Here is an 8,732-nt window from a genome sequence, read left to right as displayed (position 1 = left end):
GCACTGAATAGGCAGCCTCCATGACCATAAATCTTTTGTCAGAATGCTTTGCATTGTTATTCAGTTGACAATATCAATGAGCTTGAAGGCAAAGGATAAGGCAGGGATTTTGCATATGTAAGTGAATAATGCATGGAAAATTAGAAAGAGGTTTACAAAATCCTCAGATTACCCGAAGAAACCAAGAATGTCCAACCTGTAAAAGAATGGAGCACCCCTTTAAAAGTGTGATCTCATCTAGGTGAAGGATGAGAGTGTTGTGTTATTGGCACACACAAGCTCAAAGGCCCGACACTGACAAATGGGAGTAACTTGTAGGTATCAACTGCTATTCCAGACGATGCTAACCCCGGCATGTATTGCGATTTAGGAAATCAAGTAATCCAACACGGCTCTAAATAATGAGAGAGCAATAATTAAATGAATCAGGCAGAATGGGAGGCCATTTTTCCACCACACTGCATAATCAGTAATCGTAATCAGGACGTTTAAACTAAAGAACTTAAATACAGAAAAATGCATGTAGCATCCATAAGTGGTGCATATGCTCTATGTCATATAGCGTTAGAACAGAATGGATTTATATTCATTTCACGTACTTGCACAGCTAGAGTTTGGGTATAACAAAAAGCGTGGTTTAGGGTATGTTTTCTTGGGGGTGGGGGGTGTTACTTTAGGACATCCATGTGATTGATATGTGCTTTTTGGATGATGGGATTGGAAACAGCAATTCTTATCTTGCAAAATCTAATTTCCTTCCAAATTTCCAGAAGCCAGAAGACCCTGTGCTGGACATTGCCGCCACCCCTCCCGCCGCCCCTCCCGCAGCCCCTCCCGCCGCCCCTCCCGCAGCCCCTCCCGCCGCCCCTCCCCCCCGCCCCTCCCGCCGCCCCTCCCGCAGCCCCTCCCGCCGCCCCTCCCGCAGCCCCTCCCCCCGCCCCTCCCGCAGCCCCTCCCGCCGCCCCTCCCGCCGCCCCTCCCGCAGCCCCTCCCGCAGCCCCTCCCGCCGCCCCTCCCGCAGCCCCTCCCCCCGCCCCTCCCGCCGCCCCTCCCGCAGCCCCTCCCGCAGCCCCTCCCCCCGCCCCTCCCGCAGCCCCTCCCGCCGCCCCTCCCGCCGCCCCTCCCCCCGCCCCTCCCGCCGCCCCTCCCGCCGCCCCTCCCGCAGCCCCTCCCGCCGCCCCTCCCCCCGCCCCTCCCGCAGCCCCTCCCCCCGCCCCTCCCGCCGCCCCTCCCCCCGCCCCTCCCGCAGCCCCTCCCCCCGCCCCTCCCGCAGCCCCTCCCCCCGCCCCTCCCGCAGCCCCTCCCGCCGCCCCTCCCGCAGCCCCTCCCCCCGCCCCTCCCGCAGCCCCTCCCGCCGCCCCTCCCGCAGCCCCTCCCCCCGCCCCTCCCGCCGCCCCTCCCCCCGCCCCTCCCGCAGCCCCTCCCCCCGCCCCTCCCGCAGCCCCTCCCCCCGCCCCTCCCGCAGCCCCTCCCCCCGCCCCTCCCGCCGCCCCTCCCCCCGCCCCTCCCGCAGCCCCTCCCGCCGCCCCTCCCGCAGCCCCTCCCGCAGCCCCTCCCCCCGCCCCTCCCGCCGCCCCTCCCGCAGCCCCTCCCGCCGCCCCTCCCGCAGCCCCTCCCCCCGCCCCTCCCGCCGCCCCTCCCCCCGCCCCTCCCGCAGCCCCTCCCGCCGCCCCTCCCGCAGCCCCTCCCGCCGCCCCTCCCGCCGCCCTAACTTTCACATACTGAAAGTTAGTACAGCTTTGTTATGAGTAAGGAAGCTACCCAGGAAGCCAGTCTATGGCAGAGCACACACTCAGACATGCTGTGGTCGGTTTACCTAACTGTGTGCTGGAGATAGAGAGAGAGTGAGCTGGGCCTGAGGCAGCAGTGTTATCCAGGGTGCAATTTCAAAACATAACAAATAATTCAACAGATGCATAGTAACAATATCTAACACCCAATATATCTCAAAACAAAACCTTGTTTATGCATTACTACTATTTTTGTTAACAACAACAACAATATTACTTCATCATTATTACTATCATTATTAGTATTAGGATCATTATAGGGGGCAGCATGGCGGTGCAGTGGTCAGCTCTGTTGCCTCACACCTCTGGCACCTGGGCTCCACGTATGTGGAGTTTGCTCATGCGGGTTTTACCTACACAAAAGTGTTCTGAGGGCAGAAGGAAAAATTATTGGTTTAGAGAGATAGCCAATCACATTGTAGAGTCACATGTTCAGGTTATCTCCCTGAACCAAACACTAGCATGTTCTTCCCGTGCTGTTGTGGGGCTTCCTCTGGGTCCCCCCCCCCCCCAGGCCAAAAATGTGCTGAGGCTAATTGTAGTGGGTACCACCAAAAGTGCCCATAGGTATGCATGTAAGAATGAGGGTGTGTGAGTGTGCCCTGCAATGGCCCCATCCTGGGTTGTTCCATTACGCCTGTAGCCACTGGGATTGGCTCTAGACACCAAGCGACCCTTAATAGGACGAGCGGTTACAGAAAATGGATGGATGGATTGATTGATAATGTAATCATCCTTTCTTCCACTAAAATATATTTAAAGACATTTTTTTTCTTAGGTGCCTGATACTTGCCGTCCAGTCTCTCAGAATAAGTCCTATTAAAATCGTTTAATATAAACAGTGCTTAAAAATAGCACAGTTCAATTTCTGTTTACACTGTCGGAGAAATAAAATGCAAAACAAATCAGAACAAGAGGAGATCTCAAAGTGATGCCCGATTCATGGGGCGCATCTGCGTGGGGGGGTGGGGGGGCGTTCCTCAGGTATCCCTTCCTGCCATGCAGGCTGCAGCCTGTATGCTGGGTTGCGGGGGAGCAGGGCTGTGGTCATGATACCGAAGGCAGCCTGCCGGCACTAGACATGTCTGCATGGGTGTGAAGAACCAAGCTCAACTGGCAGATGACACACCTCATGCTTAAATCACGCCCTTTACTGTAATGTTCATAAAGAGCCCCAAACTAAAGGATTTCAATGTGCCATTATCAATCTCTGCTGGCGTATTAGCGCCTCTCATGAGCGGAGCTGCTGGTAAATGGATGGAGCTTAATGGTTCAGCGCGTTTAACTGTCAGCAGCCCGGCGGCATCTTTATTAACGTGGAACGTATAGAACAGAGGTGATGCCATAATTATAAATGGCTGAATTCTTGGACCTTTAACATGAGAAATATGAAATATAAATGAGTAACTCTTTGAGTGTGATTCATTCTCATGTTCCAAGGTGTTGACCCTTTTTAAGAGGGGGATTTTATCCTCTTGTGAATGACCTCAGGTTTGCTCATCATGCATTATGTATTTTTTCTACAGTCTTTGCAATAATATCCAAAATGTAAAACTAGTAATTATCCGGTTTCCGTTGACTATCCTAATAGCATATATTACAGAAGGTGGCATGGTGTCTCAAGAGGCAACATTGTGGCTGGTGCAATTGGCATTATTCATCCAGTTCATAGAGATAATTATCCAGGGTCTGAGCAGTCGGTGGCTTGGTTCGCCAGTAGGGGGCACTCCTCTCTGCAGACAAAATAAATGATCAGTGCTTCAAAACAGTAAAGGGAACACTATCGGAAAAGAGGGTCTAAGCCAAGGTCTTAATTCAATATTAACTTTAAAGATACTATGGTATTTGCACAAGGGTTGGGATGTTGACCTATTTCCCAGCCAGTCCATTGATTGCAATCCCACTTCCATGTACACAGTAAGGAAATGCTTCTCTAAACTGTAGTTGTACTGAACGTACGTGTGTTTAAACTAGTGTTCTTAGATTAGTCTAAAATGCGTTTAGTGTATGTTATTTTGTGTGCCCTGCGATGGGCTGGCCCCCCATTCTGCATTGTTCCCTGCCTCGTGCCCATTGCTCCCGGGATAGGCTCCGGACCCCCTGCAACCCAGTAGGATAAGCGGTTTGGAAAATGGATGGATGGATGTTATTTTGCACTTATGGCTTAGGCTTCCTGCCATGGGCTTCGTGCTCCCCGAAAGTGTGCACTGAATAAGCAGTTTGGGAAGGGGGACAGTCTAACGTATAATCATACTCAATCTGCACCAGTTTCCGGATGTTTGCTGAGCAACTGTAATTGGCATGATATTCCAAAAAAAAAAAAGCCATTGAGAAAAAACTTCCATTGATCAACAATCAAAAGTCAGTTCATTGAATATTATTTAAAATGAGCATTTTATGCCAGAAAAACGAAAGATAAAAGGGTACACTATCTAAAAATGTTTTATCGAAAGCAATAAGTATAGCGTTTCTTTTCTACATTCATCCATCTATTTATCTATCCATCCAATAAACACGGAACCTTAAAAGTTACTCTCATTGTCTTCATGTGGCATCCTGCATGTAAATTATTTTTTATAATGTCAGCTTATGTTGGCAAACTCTGACGGTAGAATGAAATGTTTATTCCTCAGCCAAATAAAGTGTCACTGTGTTCTGTTTACCGCTTACACTGACTTTCACTCTCTCCCACATGATGGCTTCTGCCCCTATAAATTATTCTGAATAGTATGATGTTAGGGAGAAGTAATGTCAGTTCTGAAATTCAGAGTCGGTGACCTTATTAACAAGCTTAGAGACAGTGCTTCTTGATCCAAAGTCATTGACACTTGGAACAGGCTGTTCTCTCACTGATTGAGCTCACTGTAGATGCTCACTGGTCAGTCGAAAAATTTGCAAAACTTCTAAGCTGGTTAGCAAGTTGCTCTGCACAGATCATTCAGGAAGTTCATGCAAACGGTTATGAAACGCCCATTTTTCGCTCGTTCAGTACACCCAGGGTGAATGTTGCTTCGGAAAGCACATTCATTTCTTCTTTTCGCATAACACTGGCCCCTGTTTACTTCTGTTTGACCCCGAGCTCAGAGAATGTGGGGTTACGTTTAAGAGAGAAGCGACTGCTGAAAGCTAATTTAACCATATGCTTTGCTGGCCCTTTGATCTGCCAATTTAAAGGTTGCTGTCTTGCAATTCAATTCCTGTGTTCTTTCTTTCGGTAAGAGAAAACTGGGGGAGTCAGTATCTCACAAATATTTCCATGCAGAATCTGTCTTTCTTGAAAGCCATTCTACCTTTTTTTCTCTCCAAGTTATTTTTAGTACTGCTGTTTTGTGAGTGTGTACATATGGATGCGTTTTTTTCATGCAAAAACTGAGAATGGGGTGACTGTACCATATCCACTTCTTCATTTCCAGTGGCAGTGGCACATATATAACGTTTGATAGAAATCTGTTTCCAGGCTTCCTTGGTCCCGTTTAGATACACTCACTAGCTCAGGTAACCAGTGATTTATGTTGTGTAAAGCAAACAGGTCTGAAAGAGGGACTTGAACTCTGAGGAGAACCCATGATGGTATTTCACCTCAGCCTCTCTGCCTGCGGGAGAAGGATTTGGTAATTAATTCTTTCGAGATATGGCTCGTTCGCTCTCTCCCCAGTGCCACAGCCGTGTAACTGATAAGAACTCCAATTAGCCGTAAAATTTCTTTAAGCACACTGCCTGTGAAATGGCTTCCTTGATCTTAGCTCAAGGACAGGGCTGTTCTTCGGAAATAAATCCTTCATGTTTCCTTTTGACCAGGTTTACTGTCGGAGCGATTATCAGGAAACTTTAACGACTACATTACTGTGTATCACCTCAGGAACTACACATTGTGGTACTTAAGTTCCACATTTACTTTTGTGTCTAAGGAAAATGGCTGCACATCACCTGCAGCTGCAGTGTCATCAGGCTGGATAAAATATATACCCTGGAACTGCTTCACAGTGAACCTCTTAGTATGAGCATGATGATTCAGCACTCAGAGTGGACACAGAGTCTAAGTGGGTTGAAGAACACTTGGAGAATATTCGTAATTGGCTTTCAGTATGACGTGCAATATTTGTTTATTTCTTTTTGCTAAAATACTTTCACTTGCAGAACTTACGACACACATGAATGATTAAAACGCGAATCAATACTCTAAGACATTTTTCATAACAAACACATTGGCAGAAGTAAAATTCTGTTACATTAAGTTTCCTTTTTCTTGTCTTGATTCAGTGGATTTGAACCGGATTTGGATGCTGTTCATGGATGGAAGTGGATTTAAAAATGTTGTTAATATGGAGGACATCCCATAATAAACAACAAGCAACTTACCAAAGAGACTGGTGATCTTATGCAGCATGGTGATGCAGGCGTCTGGGACTCTGCAGTCCGTGAAACATGAAATGTTTCTATGTGTCTGATATCAGGGGGATTAAAAAAAACATCTTCACATCTTAAAACTGAAGTCAGGAAATAGCTCTAATTAATCCAGTACCTAAAGTACTATCCATCCATCCATTCTTCCATTAGCATTTATCCAGTACACAGGGCATCTGTGTGTCCATTTGTTAAAAGATTTTGAACTTTTATTTGGACAAAAGACATTAGTTTTCTTAATATTTGTAATCGCTGAAGAAACTTCAATAGGGTTATCCATCCATCATCTAACCCAGGGGTGGCAAATCTTATCCAGAAACGGAGATATTTGCTGAAAAACCCTAATTAGATTACTAATTAGAGGACTGATTGACTGAAGAATCGTCACACCTGGGTTTGAACAGCCGACGTAAAGATTATCCCAAAAGCCTAAATACACTCTGGCACTATAATAATAATAATAATAATAATAATACATTTTATTTATAATGCCCTTTACATCACAAGATCTCAAAAGGCTACAAGTTAAAATAAAAGAGACAAAATAAACAGTTTAAAAGTAAACAATTTTACAACCTCTAATACAGGAACCAAAGGTTTTGTTAAAAAGAAAAGTCTTTGGATGCTTTTTAAAGCAGTCAGTGGGTTGTGGTGCCCCCAGGAAGTCAGGGAGGGCATTCCATAGGCGTGGAGCAGCAGCACAGAAAGCCCTATAGTCTCCCATAGTCTTCAGATTGGTTCTTGGTTTGTGGAGGAGGTTAGCCTGCGTAGAACGGAGGGAACGTGTTGCGCGTTGTGGGTTGATAAGTTCTTTGAGGTAGGGGGGGGAGGCATGTCCATGGACGCATTGGTGTGTAAGAAGCAGCAGAACCTTATACTCAATCCTGGCGGAGACAGGAAGCCAATGACGTGAGTGGAGAATGGGAGTGATGTGCTCATGTTTTCGCAATCTCATCAGGATCCTCGCTGCAGAGTTTTGACTGTATTGGAGCCTCTGCAGGCTCTTGCTAGGTATCCCAAAGAGAAGTGCATCACAGTAGTCCAGTCTAGAGGATATCCACTTTGCGGATAAGGCCACCCCTGATCCCCTAACCCCTTATCCTGGTCACTTGGTTTAGAATTAGAATTCGGCGATCAGTGATCATTGCTGACACACCACAGCACACGACAACAAAATGCGTCCTCTGCACTTAACCGATATGTGACATCAGGACATAGCAGGGGGCAGCTAATTCAGCGCCCGGGAAGCAGTGCTTGGGGGCGGCACCTTGCTGGTCGGGGGGGATATGACACAGAAATCTTTCAATTACAAGTGCGCTTCCCTAACCATTAAGTCACCACTGCCCATGACAACAGTGGGCAGATGACTAGAGTTATGCGGAGAAAAATAAAAACACCCACAGTAGCTTTGAGGTTCATGGTTAAATCAGAAATTAATATTGAGACATTAATGGCAGAGTGAATGCTACCAAAAGGTGATACATCCAAACATCGTCCCCCTTTAAAACGACAAGGGGGCCTTTTCACTGAATGCTTGACATTGCCCATAATTAGTTTTACCCAAGTTCTCTTGATGCATAGGCCAAGGTAAATTACATTTCGTAATTATTCAGCTGATAAAAGGGAAGATTAATATAATAATTGATTTAACCAATGGTAATTGAAACATTGCTTCACTGTGAGCGTTCATTTAGATAATGCTTCAGATATCGCATCGGGTGCAGGTTGTTAATTAACGCATAAAACAACAGTGTGACATAGTGGCAAAACGCTGATTTATATAATAGCTAAAGCCTGGATTATATTATTTTAATGAATTACCTCCAGCCTTGGAGCTCCCCTGCTTCTCGCTTTACATTACATTCTCTCCCCATAATACCACTTTTTTTAAATCTACTGTTTCAGGTACATTCCAGCATTGACACGATTACAGTTTCCTATAGCAGCTTAGGTTCTCATTTGATGCACTGCAATATCCTGTATGTGTGTGTCTGCGACGTGTCACCACTTCAGTACCTGCAGCTGAATTGTGTGAAGAGCTGAGAACCAATGGGAATGAGCGGTAAGGATGTGTGAGTCAAGCTGAGCATTGTACGTGCCTGATTATATTTTAATTGGCGCTATCAAATATAATCCTCTGTATATAAAAAGGCTGGCAGCGCAATTATTATTAGTACAGTCACACTTTTATTGCTAAGCAGATGCTCTAAATCAAGCATTTACATAACCAGGTATCCAGGTGCAGGAACGTTTGTGAGGAGGGGGGCTTAGGGTAAATTTTCCGACCAGGGACAGAGACACTTTCCATCGTTCGGGCAAAAGGGGCACCCCCACCCCCGATATGTTGGGTGCTTTGTCCTCCACAGGAGGACAGCGGTAGAAATAACGAAACTCTGGTTGAGCAATTTTCTGACTGCAGGAAATACTTGGCTGTTGCTGCAGAGCTGTCTAGTATTAGTGCAGGGACCGACGACGCCTGCAAAATAATATGCTTCCAAATCTAAACTTGACTATGGTTGCAATGAGGTTTCTATGGAG

The sequence above is a fragment of the Brienomyrus brachyistius genome, chromosome 6 (assembly GCF_023856365.1).
Source record: "Brienomyrus brachyistius isolate T26 chromosome 6, BBRACH_0.4, whole genome shotgun sequence".
Lineage (NCBI taxonomy): Eukaryota > Metazoa > Chordata > Actinopteri > Osteoglossiformes > Mormyridae > Brienomyrus > Brienomyrus brachyistius.
The sequence above is the reverse complement of the archived record's forward strand: the minus strand, read 5'-3'. Positions refer to the sequence as shown.